This window comes from Carcharodon carcharias, chromosome 18 (assembly GCF_017639515.1).
Source record: "Carcharodon carcharias isolate sCarCar2 chromosome 18, sCarCar2.pri, whole genome shotgun sequence".
Classification (NCBI taxonomy): Eukaryota; Metazoa; Chordata; class Chondrichthyes; order Lamniformes; family Lamnidae; genus Carcharodon; species Carcharodon carcharias.
Genome location: NC_054484.1, coordinates 45873810 through 45890490, shown reverse-complemented (window position 1 = coordinate 45890490; position 16681 = coordinate 45873810).

Sequence of the window (16681 nt, the reverse complement as noted above, 5' to 3'; positions counted from 1 at the left end):
CATCAAGTTTTCTTAACTTTCCTAACCCTTCTGCTACAGCTGGGTGCAGCTCCGACATGCGCAGCAGAGGTGGAGGCAGCCTGCTGACTGCTACGTACTGATGTCTGTGATGACCTTGGCTGATGTCCTCTAGTAACCCGAGGCCTGGAAGGCCCCGGTCTGATAAGGGTCGCCTGCTCAGGGGCAGAAGCACCTTCAGGCGGTCTGAGCAACTGGAGCGAATGGAGTCATGGATGAAGGAAACTGTGAGCGACTGCACACCTTTGGAGTGTCCTGGATGTCTGGATGATGCTCATCCTCCTTGTGGGTGCCCGAGGGCCTCGCCCTGACTCCTGCAGGAGATGGTGCACCTGGAGGGAGGTCAAGGAGCCTCATCCCCATGTCGCCTACATCTTGGTGGTGTCCACTAGGGTGTATGGCCATAGAGTGCAGGGCCAAGCACAAGTCCGGCAAGAGCTGCTGGACCAAGGTCTCCATGGTGGTCATCAGCCTTCCCACGGTGACCTTGAGGTGCTTGCATTTTGGAGACACGACATCAGACCGAACGCAGATGAACTCCTCTATTGTTCACTCTAATCTGCTGAGTGACTGTCAAATCTCTACCTGATGTTCCGCCGCCTGTCGTTGCACCTCCAGCATTGAGCTGGTGGCCACTTCCAAAGGCTCATTGGCTGACTCGGACTGAACAGGTGGCTGGTCTCCAGCAGCCCTCTGAGTGCTGGAGACCTGGGCTGTCCCTGCCTCTGATCCATTAGTCCAGCTAAACTAGTGACCAGGATCCAACAAACTGGTGATGAGGTAGAATAAAAGCAAGAAAAACAAGGAAGGGCAAGAAAAAAAGCAAGAAAGAGCAAGGAAGGAAATCAAGTGAACCGAAATCGGGCCGTACCCTGCATGGTAATTGTAAGCAGAATTTCTGTCCTAATCGTCAAAGCAGTCCCATCGAAGTATGCTGCTGTTTGGAAGAGTTGATCCTTTCGATCCAACTGCAGATGAATGGTCTCACTATGTTGAACACCTCATGTTCTTTTTCCAAGCTAATGACATTGTAGGGGAGGAGAGGAGGCATGCGACTTATGCATTGATCCGAAGCTTGATGGCCCCCAGTGCCCCAGATTTGAAAAGTTTTGATGACTTAGTGAACCTAGTGAAGAGTCATTACCAGCCCAAGCCCTTGGTGAAGATGCAATGGTTGAAATTTAACTCAAAAAATAGAGCTCCACGGGAGACTGGTGCTCATTATGTGGCAAGTCTGAAACATTTAACAGAATATTGCGAGTTTGGTACATCTGTAAATTAAATGCTTAGAGATCGTTTGATGTGTGGTATAAAGGAAGATACGATTTAGAAGAGATAACTGTCTGAAACAAATTTGGATTTTCAGAAGGCGCTAGAAATAATACTGGCTATGGAAGGTGCATTGAGGGACTTGAAAGCCAAACAGAGAGCGCAAAATGATGCCATCCTCCATGTTGGGCAGGGAGCCCCAGCCAGAAAGGGCGTGAAAATGTACAGCTCTGACGAAAAGCAGGAAGCAGCCATAACTTTCAGACAAATAAAAAAAAATGACTTAGCAACAAAAACTTGGAATAATGGTAACAGAAATTTCACCAGTATACACGGTGGTCATTTTACTATCGTTTCAGACCACAAGCCATTGCTAGGATTGCTCAGCAAGGACAAGGCTATACGACCCGTAACCTCAGCAAGAATACAGAAATGGGCTTTGACTCTGGCAGCGTATGAGTATACTTTCATTCGCAGGCCTGGAAATCAGATTGCAAACGCTGATGCACTAAATCATTTGTCTTTGACAGAAAATGATGAGGATGTTCCAGTTCCTCAAGAACGCGTTTTATTATTGAACTCATTAGATTCATCACCGGTGTGTGCTGGATAGATTAGAGATTGGACAAATCGAGACCCAGTCTTATCCAAAGTACGTGATCAAGTTCTTCACAGTTGGTCACAAGAACAGGAACCTGGCTAAATAAAACTGTATTTTCACAGAAGATATGAGATAACCAGCCTGGGTGGTATCTTACTGTGGCAAGCATGAGTGATTATTCCTCCAAAGGGACGAAAGCTATTGCTCACTGAACTACATAGTGCACATCCAGGTATTTCCCGAATAAGGGCCATTGCACGCAGCTATCTGGCCTGGAATGGATGGAAAAATAGAGAGCTTAATGAGAAGTTGTATGTGGGGTCAGCAAGTGTAAAAATTACCTGCAACAGCTCCGTTACACCCGTGGGAGTGACCAGGAAGGCCATGGGTGCGATTGCATATTGGCTATGTGGGACCTTTTATGGGAACAATGCTTCTCCTTATTGTTGATGATCACTCAAAATGGATGGGCGCATATGAGGTAAATTCACCAACATCTTCTGCTATAATTGAGAAGCTACATCAAAGTTTTGCCATCAACAGACTACCAGAAGTGGTCACATCAGATAACAGCACGGCAATTAATAATGCTGAGTTTCAACAGTTTATCAGCTTCAATGGTATTACTCATATAAAAATGTTACCATACTACCCTTCTTTGAATGGACTGGCCGAGGGAATGGTTCAAGCATTCAAAGCTGGCATGAAGAAATTAACTGAAGACTCCATAGCGACCAAGCTAACGCATTTTCTTTTCCATTAGAGAACCACCTTCGCACAACAACAGGTGTCACACCTGCGGAATTGTTGATGAAACGCTGTCTCAGAACGAGATCGAGCTTAATAACGCCAAATTTAGGAGGGAAGGTGACTAAGGGTCAGAGGAGTCAGAAAATTGGACATGACTAGCATAGAAAGTTTACCATGGGAGAGATGGCAGACGTGAAAAATTTTGGAGAAGGACCCAAGTGATTACCAGCTGAAATAAGTGCAGTGACAGGACCTCTTTCTTACCATGTGAAATATGGATCATATAAGGAGGAGAGAAACAAAGTTTCAGGAAATGATTCCTCCAGTGTTCACGATTGCATCAGCATTTCTTTGTTGAAAGAACTCAGCTGAGTACAGATGTGTCTGAAGGATCAGCTGTACCTGCAAAAGTTGAGGAAACAGTTTTACAGGTACCCACTAAAGTACCTGATGTTCAGACAACACCAGAAAAACAGGTTCCTGACAAAACATCAGAAGCTATAGAACTGAGATGTTCTACACGCACAAAGAAGCCCCCAGAAAGATTGAATTGGTAAATTACTTATCTGTGTAAATAATTTGTTATTTTGAGAAAAATTGAAATTGTGTCTGTAAAATATATTCCTGAGTAAAGGGAGAGGAATGTGGTAATCTGATGTGTAATATACCTTTAAGAAGAATGTTTATAATGGAAGATCCAATAGCAGAATAGAGCGGGCACTAGTCAGTAGTTAGTTGTCTAGAGTTAGAGTCTGTAATGCAGAGACAGGATTTGAGTTGTAAGCACACACACTGAGTTGTAGCTGCTAAGTTTCTTTGTAAATAAATAGAATGTGTTCTACGTAAGAACCGTCTGCTGAGCTACCCTGTCTATGGTACCGGCTCGGTCATCCTGAAACAAGTGTGCAACCTGGATCCATTAGTTCAACTAAACTATTGACCAGGATCCAACAAAGGATGACCTACCCTAGCGGAGTGGATGAGATCATTCACCCTCTTCCTGCACTGGATGATGTTTCAGGCATGGTTGCCAGCCATACTTACTTGCTCTGCGATGGCCTCCCAGGCCAGAGAGGTAAGGCTGCTATGCTTCCTGGAGGCATCCCTGGGATACAGGACATGCCTGTGCGCCCGCACTATTCTAATCAAAGCCTGGAGGGCCTGGTGGGTGAAACAGGATGCTGTCTTCTTCTTGAGGCTTTCCGCCTTCTTCTTGTGGTTGGAAGACATCTCTGCACGTGTCTGGAAGACAGGTGGCTGAAGAGAGTGAGATGATGTGTTGGACTGGGGTTTAAATGTGGCGCCTGAATCTTTGAACATGCCTGCTGATGGCAGCCAGACGAATCAGTTCCTGACCTGTCAGGTGTTTCAGTCCGATACTCGCCTGTGCGTAACTAATGTGCTTTCAAGTGTGAAATCGGGCGAGAGTTCCTGCCATCCTGGCCAGCAGGGTGGGTGTCGCCGAAACCTCCCACCACCACACTTATTCTCATAAATGTAAAATTCCACACGTTATTTCTATTTCGTAGCAGATGTCATGGTTACCGTACCAATAAAAAAAACTTTAATTGCAACCTTTTGAGATTTTGATTGAATTGCTGCTTGCCAGATTTCTTTTTCTTCAGAGGCATAATTCTAATTATATCTTCAACAGTGCATAACTGTAAGCTTATAAATCTGGTAAGACATTTATAAAACTCTCTGTAGGTTCCTCGATGAGTCAGTTAGTAGATACGTTGTTTGAAATTAAGTGGTATAGGCAAGGAAAATCTTAGTTTTGTCATCTGGTTTGTGCTGAGTTAGCTGATCTCAGTCTGGCTGGTCTCAGCTGGAGTGACAGTTAGGATAGTACGCAAGAATGTGGTTTTCATTTTTATTACAACAATTTACATTCATATTAAATGTAGAAAGGTGTCATAGTCTATAGCTATAATTGCTTTGCGTACTCCTTAGTACCATCCTGGTAATCATCTGAATAGAAAGGAATTTCACTATTGCCATGTGTCCACCTTGTTTTTGACCATTGACAGCACATTGTGCGGGTCTGTGCTTAGTTTTCTGGCAGCAATCAAGAAGCATTCATCCTATACCAGTCCTTTTTTCAGCCATTCTTCTAATCAGGAAACCAGCTTACAGACTAACTACTGGATGCCGAGGGCTATCACCTTCAGACTTGGTTCAGGACTCCTGCCATAAACCCATGAACAGCTGCAGAGTTGACCTACAAATGCCAGGAATGTTATTGAGCAGAGAGCCATGTGCTCAAGTAGCAATTGCCTGGAGAGTTCAGGAAAAGCTTTCCTGTAGAACTCTGAGCAGGTAAATAGATTTGTGGTTAACCACCTTATGTTGCATAACTGTCATCATGAGGTTTCAACCTGTCCCATCTCCTGGAAAGCAAGAAGTGTACAGGGGAGGAGTGACATCAACTACCAGTGCCTTCAAAGATTGCTTCATGTAAACCATCCCTCCCCTCCCCAATATTTCATCCTTCCTACAAACCTTATCACTATTCTCCCTACTAAAGCCATCCAATTGCCTTCCTTCAGTCCAACCCTTAAAAGTCCATCCCTATCCAGAATAAAAAACAACTTTATCCAACAACTCAGTTCTCTGGTGCGTAGGATCTCTCACTTTCCCACTCAACTGATTAAGCCCTTGAGTCACATTCAACAGCAGCTATACTCCATCTGAGATGCATGTCTAAGAACCCTGTCTTGTTAATGTTCTACTATCTTAACTCCCGGCAAGGTAAGCCAATTCCCTCGAACTTACTGCTAACTTAAAGAGATTTCAAAGTGTTAAAGGAACATAGTCTTGGAGTGGAATCATCTGGTCCTGTTGGCGTTGGGCGTCATGGTGGGTGTGAGCAGACAATATGGCCAAAAATCAGTTTCATGCCATTATGAAACCAGTTTGCGATTGTCCGCTCTGCCTATCAATGGTGGGCCACGTTTCCTGCCGTCCAACATCTGGAACTTAATTTTAATGCATTTGCGTCTCGTTAATGTGCCCTCACATCGGAATCATTCCCCCACGTCAAACTTACTGCCCACATTGGCGTGACTTCAGAACAGCGAGCTTCACAACTGCCTTTAAAAGGCGTGCACCTGGCGAGCTGAACTTCGAGAGGAACTCAGAGGGGAGTACACACAACCTTACATCAAGGAAGAGGTGCCGCGCATTCGGTGAGCAGGGGTTACAGGCAAGTTGCTTTTTACCAGCTGGCTTTCAGTGAGGTGCCAGGGCAAGGGGTCCAGTGTGGGTGAGGCCACGGGGTTGGAGGTGTTGCGGGGTGGGTGGGCAAGGCAGCACAGACTGAAGGAAGTACGCAAGCACATGCTGGGGGGAGGGGGTGGGGGAGGCGGGGTGAGGGAAACAGCCGTGCACTTCGAAAAGCTTGTCAAAAGTGAGCATTCTTCTGCAGCTGAGACCATACAGCTGCAGCTTCATTGACATGCTTGGAGTCCGGCCTCTGAAGCTTTTCTGCCCACTCAAGCAATGCAAAAGCAAAAACCAAATACTCCAGAACTGTTCACCCCTTGGGTGCTGACTGCAAATTAATGTGTGTTTTAGGGGGGAGCAAAGCAATTGGCAAACTGAGCAAATTGTAGAATCCCCTTGCGAAAGGTGGCCATGGCACAGTCACTGGTGGAGATTCTCACAGCCCCTTGCAATGTCTTTATTAAGATTTGGACCAGAATCCCTCAAGGTTCAAGTTAACAGCTCAGCCTTGCAGTGCAGGTTAGGAGAATGCCTGCATCTGAGCTGAGAGCACAGTATGCAGTCCAGTGTTGAAGCTGCCGCTAATCAATCAAGTGGAGTGGGGTGGAGGTGGGTGGGGTTTCAGACAGCCAATGAGCGCACCGCACATTGGCCATCCAAGTGGTGGCCAACAGAGTGTGGGATGCATCAAAGAGCCTTCAGACTTAAGCAAGAGAAGTTCTTAGCACACATGCTAACCCACACATTTCTCTGTTTGATCCTGCAGGAGGAGAACATCAGGATCATGGAGGCTGGTGATTTAGTGATATGCCTCATAGCTTACAGAGAGCAGAGAGGAAGAAGAAGAGCGCACCTGACTCAGCAAAGAGAGGAGCACCTCTCTCAAAATTAACTGGTGGCAGGGCCCGCTGTGCACGCAACTGAAGATCGACAGAGCACCGTCGCTCATAGACGCCTCACTAGACCCAGGTTCTATAGACAGTGCCTGTCATTCCTGCAGGTGACTGAGAACCAGTGTTGCTGAAGACTGCGCATGTCTAGAGAACTGGTCGGTCGCATATGCCACATGCTGCAGGATTTGCTGCCATGGGGAAATGAAGGGCATCCACTGCCATTGGCTGAGAAAGTGACAGTGGTGCTCAATTTTTACATCCGTGGCTCCTTCCAGGTGACCTGTTCAGGATCTTGCAAGCCTCCACACACAAGTGTATCCAAGAGGTCACAGACGGGATCTTCACAAAGGCTCAGGATTTTTTGCAATTTGCCTGGGATCAGGAAAACCAGAAAGCAAGGGCGCTGGGATTTCTGCAGGTCTCTGGTTTTCCACAGGTGCAGGGTGCCATCGACTGCACTCACGTGGCACTTGTATCTCCGTGGCGACAAATAGGCAACTACGTCACCCAAAAGGGCCTCCACTCACTGAATGTTCACCTGGTGTGTGGCCATCACAAACACATTCTATAGGTCTGCGCGCGCTTCCCAGGGATCATCCACAACTCCAACATCCTGAGCAGGTTTCAGGTCGCTGATATCTTCCAGCATCCATAGAGGCTGCAGAGTTGGCTCCTTGGGGACAAGGGCAACCCACAGAGGACATTGCTGATGACGTCCGTGCGGTGACCTCAGACTGCAGCAGAGCGACGTTATAACAAGGCTCATGTCACGACCTGGAATTTGGTGGAACAAATGATAGACATATTGAAAAAGAGGTTCCAGTGCATTGACAGGTCTGATGGAGCACTGTAATGCAGCATATCGTGTTTCACGCTACATAACCTGGCGCTGCAACAGGGTTGGGACCAAGCTGAGGAGAAGATGAAAGAGCTGCGCGTCTCCCCTGATGAGGAGGACATTGAAGGGGATGACGATGATGAGATCCTCGAAGATGGGGATGCCAGCGATGAGGCTATTGCACTGGCCAGGCAAGGCAGGTGCGCTCGGGAGGCCTTCATAGCCACAGGATTTGTGGAGGATGATGACGAGAGGCAGTGAGGACAGTCCTGACATCCTCACCCTGCATCTGTGAATGTTTGACTCCTGTGTGTGGCTGATGGCAGCGCACATACCCTCAGTGCTCAGGCTCAAGCCATGGAGACACATCAGAGGCCCTAATAGTAGCTAGGTTCAAGGGGGTTGATGATGACATGCAGTGAGGACACTCCATAGATCTTCACATAGCCTCTGTAAATGTCTGACTCCTGTCTGGCCGAGGGTAGCTCGCTTGCTCTCTGTGATCAGGGCCATATCATGGAGACGTAGCCATGAAACTTTAAACGCACCTGATCCTTTGTCAGCCTTCAATACCTGTCCCCTTCAGGAGCACACTGTGACTGGTCATGGATACTGAAGTGATGGGGGCCAGCCACAACTTAAAGGTGCTCAGAGCACACAGAGGGAATGATGGAACTCTGTGATGTCTGCCCACGACATTCTGGCAGCAATGGCAAGCACCATCAAGGTGCAGGCATCAGTAATGTGTCCAGTTAGTGTGAAGTCAGACCATCACTTTGGTCTGAAGGTTACACACTGCACAGGGAAGAGGCCCTGGACTGAGACACTTGCCTTTGTCTTGTGCAGGTACCAAGGTTTCACATGAAAAGGTTTCACATGTCACATAATTTTTTTTATTCTTTCACATGATGTGGGCATCGCTGGCTTGGCCAGCCTTTTTTTGCCCATCCATAATTGCCCTTGAGAAAGTGGCAGTGAGCTGCCTTCTTGAGCCACTGCAGTCCATGTGGTGTAGGTACATCCACAGTGCTGTAGGGAGGGAGTTCCAGGATTTTGGCCCAGTGACAGTGAAGGAACAGCAATATGGTTCCAAGTCAGGATGGTGAGTGACATGAACACAGCTCATCAGAACAAGGAGCCATGGGCAAGGATACATTCTTGGGAGTTTATTTACGATAGTGAACTTGATGTACAAGTGATTAGTACCCATGCCCAGGCTATGCAACTACTTCTTTTTATCTTGCTAACGCTGCCGCTACATCTTGGTGCTGCCCCAACATCCACAGCGGAGGTGGAGGCAGCCTGCTGACTGTGACGCCCTGTCTGTGATGACTTCGGCGTGTGTCTTCTGGAGGTCTGAGACCTGGAGGGCCCCAGCCTGCTTTGGGTATTCTGTTGTGGGCCTGTGGAGCTGGAGCTGTGGGGGTCACAGGAAAAGGAGATTTGGATCAGCCAGGCATTCCTGGAGTCACCTGGGTGACCCCAAGGTGTCGAGCAGCTGGTCCTCCTCCCTGTGGGTGCCTGACAGCCCCTGGCTGACTCCTTGATGAAAAGGGGAAGCTGGAGATCAACTCCCTCCCTAACAGCACTGTGGGTGTACCTACACCACATGGACTGCAGTGGCTCAAGAAGGCAGCTCACCGCCACCTTCTCAAGGGCAATTATGGATGGGCAAAAAAAGGCTGGCCAAGCCAGCAACACGTGAAAGAATAAAAAAAATTATTTTGTGTCCCCTGTGGCCTTGAACACATATTTTACTGCCCAGTATTTAATTAAAAATTGGCATGACCTAGAAATACTACCTATGCCAGCCATTCAAATAACATATATATTGCCAGGTAGCTGGCATAGGTAGTATTTCCAGGCCATGCCAATTTTTCAGAAGGTTAAATGAAAAGCATCCTATTGACATGAGACTACGTCAAAACAGCAAACTTTATTTTGCATGAAATACATAGATTAGCAGAAAACAATTATCGGAATGGGAGCAGTCAAATTGCTTTGGCCCTTTGATTATGAAAAATAACAAAGACATAACTTGATTGACTCCCTAGGTATAAGGTATAGGTCAAATTTCAATCTGAGCTATTTCAAACTCTGCTGTTCACAAATTTATTGTTGACTGGCATTCTGGTCTGAGAACACTTCTACAATGATTGGCATAAGGCTCTGGAATCAGGGATCTTTCCCATTGAGCTGTAACCCTCATTGTTTTAGTTAACTCAGGGAAGCTATTTATCAATTCTGCATGAAAATGATCTTCATTGGCAGCTTAAGATGCTTGTGGAGCCATTTCAGCTAACTGAGCATCTGGGTGTGGTCCTTTCCATTATTTTAAAGCCACAGTAATTAAGTAAATTAATGTCAATGCCAACATGTCTCAGCTGGAATCCTGTCTCTGAAAAGTTAATTATCAACTCCAAATTATCACGGTGACCCTCTTGGTTTTTCTTTGTGTTGAGCTGAATAATTGCATTTATCATTACAGAAATATTTATTTTACAAAGATCCAGTTCAGGAAATATAGGTAAAGCATATTATAGGAATTATATTCTATTCCAGGAAAAAGTATTTGTATACAGATACTGGCAGGTGAATTAGCCATGATATTAATAAGGAGAAAAAAATAGGGAGAGACAAGGAAAATGACAGCATAAATGTTTCATTGATAACCTATTGCTATGCCATTACATGTTGGATAAAGTTAGAATGGCTACCATTTCTGCCTCCCCTATTGGTTTTTGCCAGCAATGTTCAGTGCAAGCCCCATTGTGTATGGCATTTGTGGGTGGAGGAGGTATGAGAGTTTCGGCTGGAGATGGTGGATATATTTCTTTATCAAATGAGCGCAACATCAGAATAGTTTATTCATTCCCTTAACTTTTTTGGCTTCTCCTTACTTTTGTTGGTATGAAGAGGATGATATATATATTTTTTAAAAATAAAGAAATGTTAGGGTTAAAATGATTAGTCTACAGGAAAATTCTGACTAAGATCTGCAAACAGTGGTAATATTTAACAACTGAATTTTCAATTATTTTATCTGACTTTAATCACTTTTTGATGCTCTATTTTCTTGTAGTGTAAATCATTTATTAAAATAGGCATTGTGAAATAGCACACAAATGCCAAAGCTGCATCAGAAAAAAATATTTATTCATAAATAGTAGGAATGAACATTTGGTAATTGGATGGTTTGTGACCAAGGCCAAACTTCAGATTTTCTCAGTTGACTTGTTTTTCTTTTAAAGCCAAACTTCAAATTATTAAGAAAACACAAAGTGCCTAAAAAGAATGAAGGCTTAAGCTTTCACCTCAAATACACAGCTTAAAACACATTTTGAAAACCAGGCACGTTCCCAGACAATCTAGGATGTCATTTCTCTTAAAATGGAATTTTGAAAATAAATTTCAAATATTCTAATCTTGGCAATTTTACATCTGGCTTGGGAGCAGAGATGAAACTATGATTCATTTCATAAACATATATTTTAAACAGAATCAATAACAGAATGTAATTGTACCGAGGGAACCTAAGATGCTGAATTGAATCGGTTTCTGAGGTAGTGATTCCAGTTTTCATGAGCATTCAAAACTGCTTTTAGTCTGCTTGCCTGAGTAAAAATGTATTTTGACCCAGACCGGTCATTTAGTTTAATATGTCAGGCTAATCCACAATGCATTACCAGTGTATGCTCTGTGTAGTCCAATAGGCAGCACTCATAATTTCCCAGGCCATGAGATTGAAAGCTCAGACTCCAAGACATGTATTATTAGTTTTTAATTACAGTTAAGACTATAGTAAATAGTAAAACTGCAGTAGCATTTCACTACAACCAGTGTTAAAAAAGATTTAACTTGGCTTTATTTGAAGAATACTGCATATAAAAAATAAGCCTGTCTCACATTTTTCTGATCTAATTTTTAAGTGAGGTGAATTCTAAATTATAATTCATCTGCACTGGAGTGCTGCTTTGGGTGCATAGAGTGCAAAGTGAGAGTTTTGTGAGTGAGGGAGTTTGATCAAGGAGGTGCTCCTTCCTTCTTCTTTTTCTACCTTTTTTCAGCATCTAGTAGCTGGCTCTTGTTTCAGCATAGGGGAAGAACCTGACTGGTGAATAACTAACTATAAATTATATAAACACAAAAAATGCTGGAAAAACTCAGCAGGTCTGACAGCGTCTGTGGAGAGAGAAACAGAGTTTCATACGGACTCAAAACGTCAACTCTGGTTCTCTCTCCACAGATGTTGCCAGACCTGCTAAGTTTTTCCAGCATTTTCTGTTTTTGTTTCAGATTTCCAGCATCTACATTATTTTATTTTTATATAAGTTACATACTTAGTATAATTGTAATAAATAGTTTTTAACATTATAGTATGGCAAGTCAGCTCGGCCCAGTAGATGTACATCCTGTGGTTTGTGGGAAGTCATAGATGCACTATATTTCCTAGATGAACACATCTTCAGGAAGTGCCATCAGCTGAAGAAGCTTGAGCTCCTGGTTCCAGAGCTCAGGCTATGGCTAGAGTCACTGTGGTGCATCTGCAAGGCTGAGAACTACGTAGGTAGTACATTTAGAGAGGTGGTCACACCACAGGTTAGGAGCATACAGACTTAGAGGGAATGGTCCACCACCAGGCAATCTAAAGGAACCAAGCAGGTAGTGCAGAAATCGCCTGAGATGGTCTCACTCACTAACCAGTTTTCCATTTTGGATACTGGTGTGGGTGATGGTTCTTCAGGGACTGCAGCCAGAACCAAGTCCATGTCACCATGGGTGGCTCAGCTGCACAGGAGGGGAGGAAGAAGAGTGGAAGAGCAATAGTACTAGGGAACTTAATAGTCTGGGGAATCAGACAGGCGTTTCTGCGGCAGTAAATGTGGCAGGATGGTGTGTTGCCTCCCTGGTGCCAGGGTCGAGGATGTCACAGAACGGTTGCAGAACCTCCTTCTGGGGGAGGATGAACAGCCGGAGGTTTTGGTCCACTTTGGTACCGATGACATAGGTACGAAGAGGCATGAGGTCATGAAAGCAGATTTTAGTAATTTAGGAAGGAAATTAAAAAGCAGGACCTCAAGAGCAGTAATCTCAGGATTACTCCCAGTGCCATGTGCTAGTGAGCATAGATTTAGGAGGATTGATCGATTGAACATGTGGCTGGAGAATTGCTATAGGAGGGAGGGCATCAAATTTCTGAGGCATTGGGATTGGTTCTGGAGCAGGTGGGACCTGTGCAAGATGGACAGGTTACATCTTAACAGGACCGGGACTAATATCCTTGCGGGGAGATTTGCTAGTCTTGTTGGGGAGGGTGTAAATTAGGTTGTCAGTGGAATTGGAACCTGAGGATGGCCCAAATTGAAAGAAAGTAAAGCTGGTAACAGGAAGTAGAAAAGTAGCAAGTGAAATTAGAAGGCAGGTGAAACAAAGGCGAGCAGAAACTAAGGTTAGAATGCGGAATAATGTCAAAAAGACAAAGTTAAGGGTGCTCTACCTGAATGCACGCAGCATTCACATCCAGGTATTTGATTTAAAGTCATATATAGAGATAAATAGGTATGATCTGATTGCCATTAAGGAAACATGGCTACAGATTGACGAAAACTGGGAACTGAATATTCAAGGATATTCAACATTTAGGAAAGACAGGCAAAAAGGAAAAGGAGGTGGTGTTGTGCTGATAATAAGGGATGAGACCAGTACAGTAGTAAAGAAGGATCTCAGATTGGAAGAACATATTGTGGAATCTGTTTGGGTGGAGCTAAGAAACAGCAAGGGGCAGCAAACATTGGTAGGGGTTGATTATAGGCCACCAAACAGTAATGGTAGTGATGGGCATGGTATTAATCAGGAGATTAGAGAGGCATGTAGCATGAGTAATGTTTGAAAGTAAGGTAGTTCAATCTGAAGCCAGGGAGTTAAATTTGAACAAAGGAAATTATGAAGGTATGTGGGGCAAATTGGCTGAGGCGAATTGGGAAAATACATTAAAAATTATGATGGTACACAGGCAATGCATAGTCTTCTAATAGAATTGTTAATAGTTGCTTGGTCATACAGAACTTGAGTATCGATGAAAAAAGGAGGCATGAGAGAACTTTTTGTCTTGCATTCATCAGGACACTTCACAAGAATATCAATATAATGGGAAAACAACAACTTATATTGAATGTGCTGATTGATTGGCAAATGGACTCTGATTGGTAGAGGCATTCCCATGGAGAATGCACTGACAGCTAACTGCCAAGCATTATTTCAAATTTAAACCAGGTAGCTTGACCCTGATTGGTCAAGGCATTGCCTGAGGAATAAGTTAGCAAATGTCTGTAACCTATTTTGTTCAGCTGAAACAGGCGCAATGTGTGTACATGTTCTTTCTGTCTGCAAAGACTGAAGATGCTGAATCCTTGAAAGTGTATGGAGCTGATCTAGCGCACACATATTGTGAGATTCCAAATGACCTGTCTGATTTTCACATGCAATGCGAATGTCTTACAGTGTTGCCAGGCCTTCAGACCAACCTGAACATACACATCAGTAAACCTGACAAAGGGACGGGAATGGTCATCCTTAACAAGCATGACTCTATCAACAAAATGCACACCATTCTTAATGACAGGTCCAAAGTCGAATCCATTGGACCTGCCACTCAACATGGCTGACAGCCTTGCTCGAAAATAAACTAGAAAAATACTTGCTGAACTTGTGTAAGAGCGATGAGCTACCGCGTGATAAATATGACAGGGTTCATCTTCACAGTTCGCTACATCCGCTTATGTACGGGCTTCCCAAGACACACAAAATTGATGTCCCTTTACACCCAATCTTATTCATGACTAGTTCTGCACAGCATGAATGGTTGGGCAAATTGTTCCAACCAGTTTTGATCAAGTTATCCACATACACGGTGAAGAACTCCTTCACATTTGTGAAGGCCATACAGGATTTGCATATCAATAGCTATGGAGTGTCCACATGCTCATTTGCTAGCCTGTTCACCAATTTTTCACTTAAGGAAGCCATAGATATTTGCACTGCAGCACTCCATCATGGCGATCTAGACCCAAGCAGTTGAGTTCACATGACACCATGTGTTCTCAAATAGATGGTGTTGCCATGGGAACCCCTCTAGGCCCAGCTCTCGCAAACATTTTTGTTGGGTTCCATGAGAAATGTGCCTTTGATGGAATGACACCTAACCTCCTACCCCTCGCATATTTCCAATACGTGGATGATACATTTGCTATATTTAAATCCACAGCTTCGTGTAATAGTTTCCTTATATGTCTTAATGGGCTCCATCCTGCATTCACCTTTGAAATGGAGCAGTCAAATGAACACCCCTTCCTTGACGTACTAGTTAAAAAATCTGCTGGGGGTTCTCTACCATGGTTTACTACAAACCTACCTTCACTGGTCAATATACGTGTTAGGATTCTTATAGTTCCACATGCTATAAGATTGGTCTTATCGGCAACCTTCTAAATAGGGACCAAGCCATTTGCTCACCATGCAACTTTGATGCTGGATAATGGCTACCCTGATTAGATAATTTCATTCTGTGTATCATGCAAACTCATGAACAGGCCTAAGGCCGTCACTTTTGGCCCTAAAAAGTGCCCAGCCTAGCTCAGATTACTCTGGAAGGGTAAGGTATCTGAAAAATTTGAGCAACAGGTGAATCTAGCAGCTTGTTTCACACTGCTACTATGCAGTAGCAACACAAGTAGTATTCGCCACTAACAGGATGCGGCTGTCAAGACAAAAATACATTCTACCTATCACACAAATGAATAATGTGAGATTTGAATTTCAGTGCCCGTGTGATACTAGGTATGTAGGTCACACGTCCCAAAGACTGGGCCAGATCGTATCAAACATCATGTCCCAGCTGCTGTTCTCAATGGGCAAGGTACAGGCCCTACCCAACCAGCCTGCTCTTGCAAAACTCAAATCACAACGTCCACAATTAGATGTGAATCTGTAATTGGACAACATTTGCTGAATAATATTCAGTGTGCTGAGAATTACGCTGACAACCAATTTAAGGTTGTCAGTTGGGCTCGCAGTAAGGTGCATTTGTGTGTACTGGAAACTATATATATGAATACACAGGGCCCTGCTCTTTGCAGACAGAAAGAACATGTACACACATTGCACCTGTTTCAGCAAAACAAAATAAGGGACAGCCATTCATTGACTCATTCCTCAGGGCAATGCCTTGACCTGCCTGGTCAAGCTGCCTGGTTTAAATTTCAAACAATGCTTGGCAGTTAACTGTCAGTGCATTCTCCATGGCAACACCTCTAACAATCAGAGTTCACTCGGCAACCAATCAGCACATACAGTATAAATTGTTGTTTTCCCCTTATATTGGTATTCTTGAGAAGTGTCCTGATGAGTCAAGAATTAGTATATAGTTTACAGCAAATATGTATTCCTTCAAGGGACAAAAACCCTAAAAGAAAAGTCAGTCAGCTAACAAAGGCAGTTAAGGATTGCATAAGATTAAAAGAAAAGGCCTGTAAAGTTGCCAGGAACCTGAGGATTTGGAGGATTTTAGAATACAACAAAGGAGGACCAAGAAACTGATAAAGAAAGGGAGAATAGAATATGAATGTAAACTAGCAAAAAAAAACATAAAAATGGACTGAGAAGCTTCTATAGGTATGTAAAAAGGAAACATTTGGCTAAGACAAATGTGGGCCCATTACAAACAGAGTCAGGAGAATTTGTAATGGGGAATAGAGAAATGGCAGAGAAGCTAAATGATTACTTTGTGTCGATCTTCACTGAGGAAGATACAAGAAATCTCCCAGAATTAGCGATCTGAGGGATTGGGAAGAAAGAGGATTTGAAGGAAATTAGTATCACTAAGAAGGTTGTATTGGAGAAATTAATGGGACTAAAAGTTCATAAGTCCCTGGGGTCTGATATTCTACATTCCAGAGTGTTGGAAGAGGTAGTTATAGAGATAATGGATGCATCGGTGATCATCTTCCAAAATTCTATAGATTCTGGAATGGTTGCTCCAGTTTGGAAGCTAGCAAATGTCACCCAACTATTTAGGAATGGGGGAGAGAG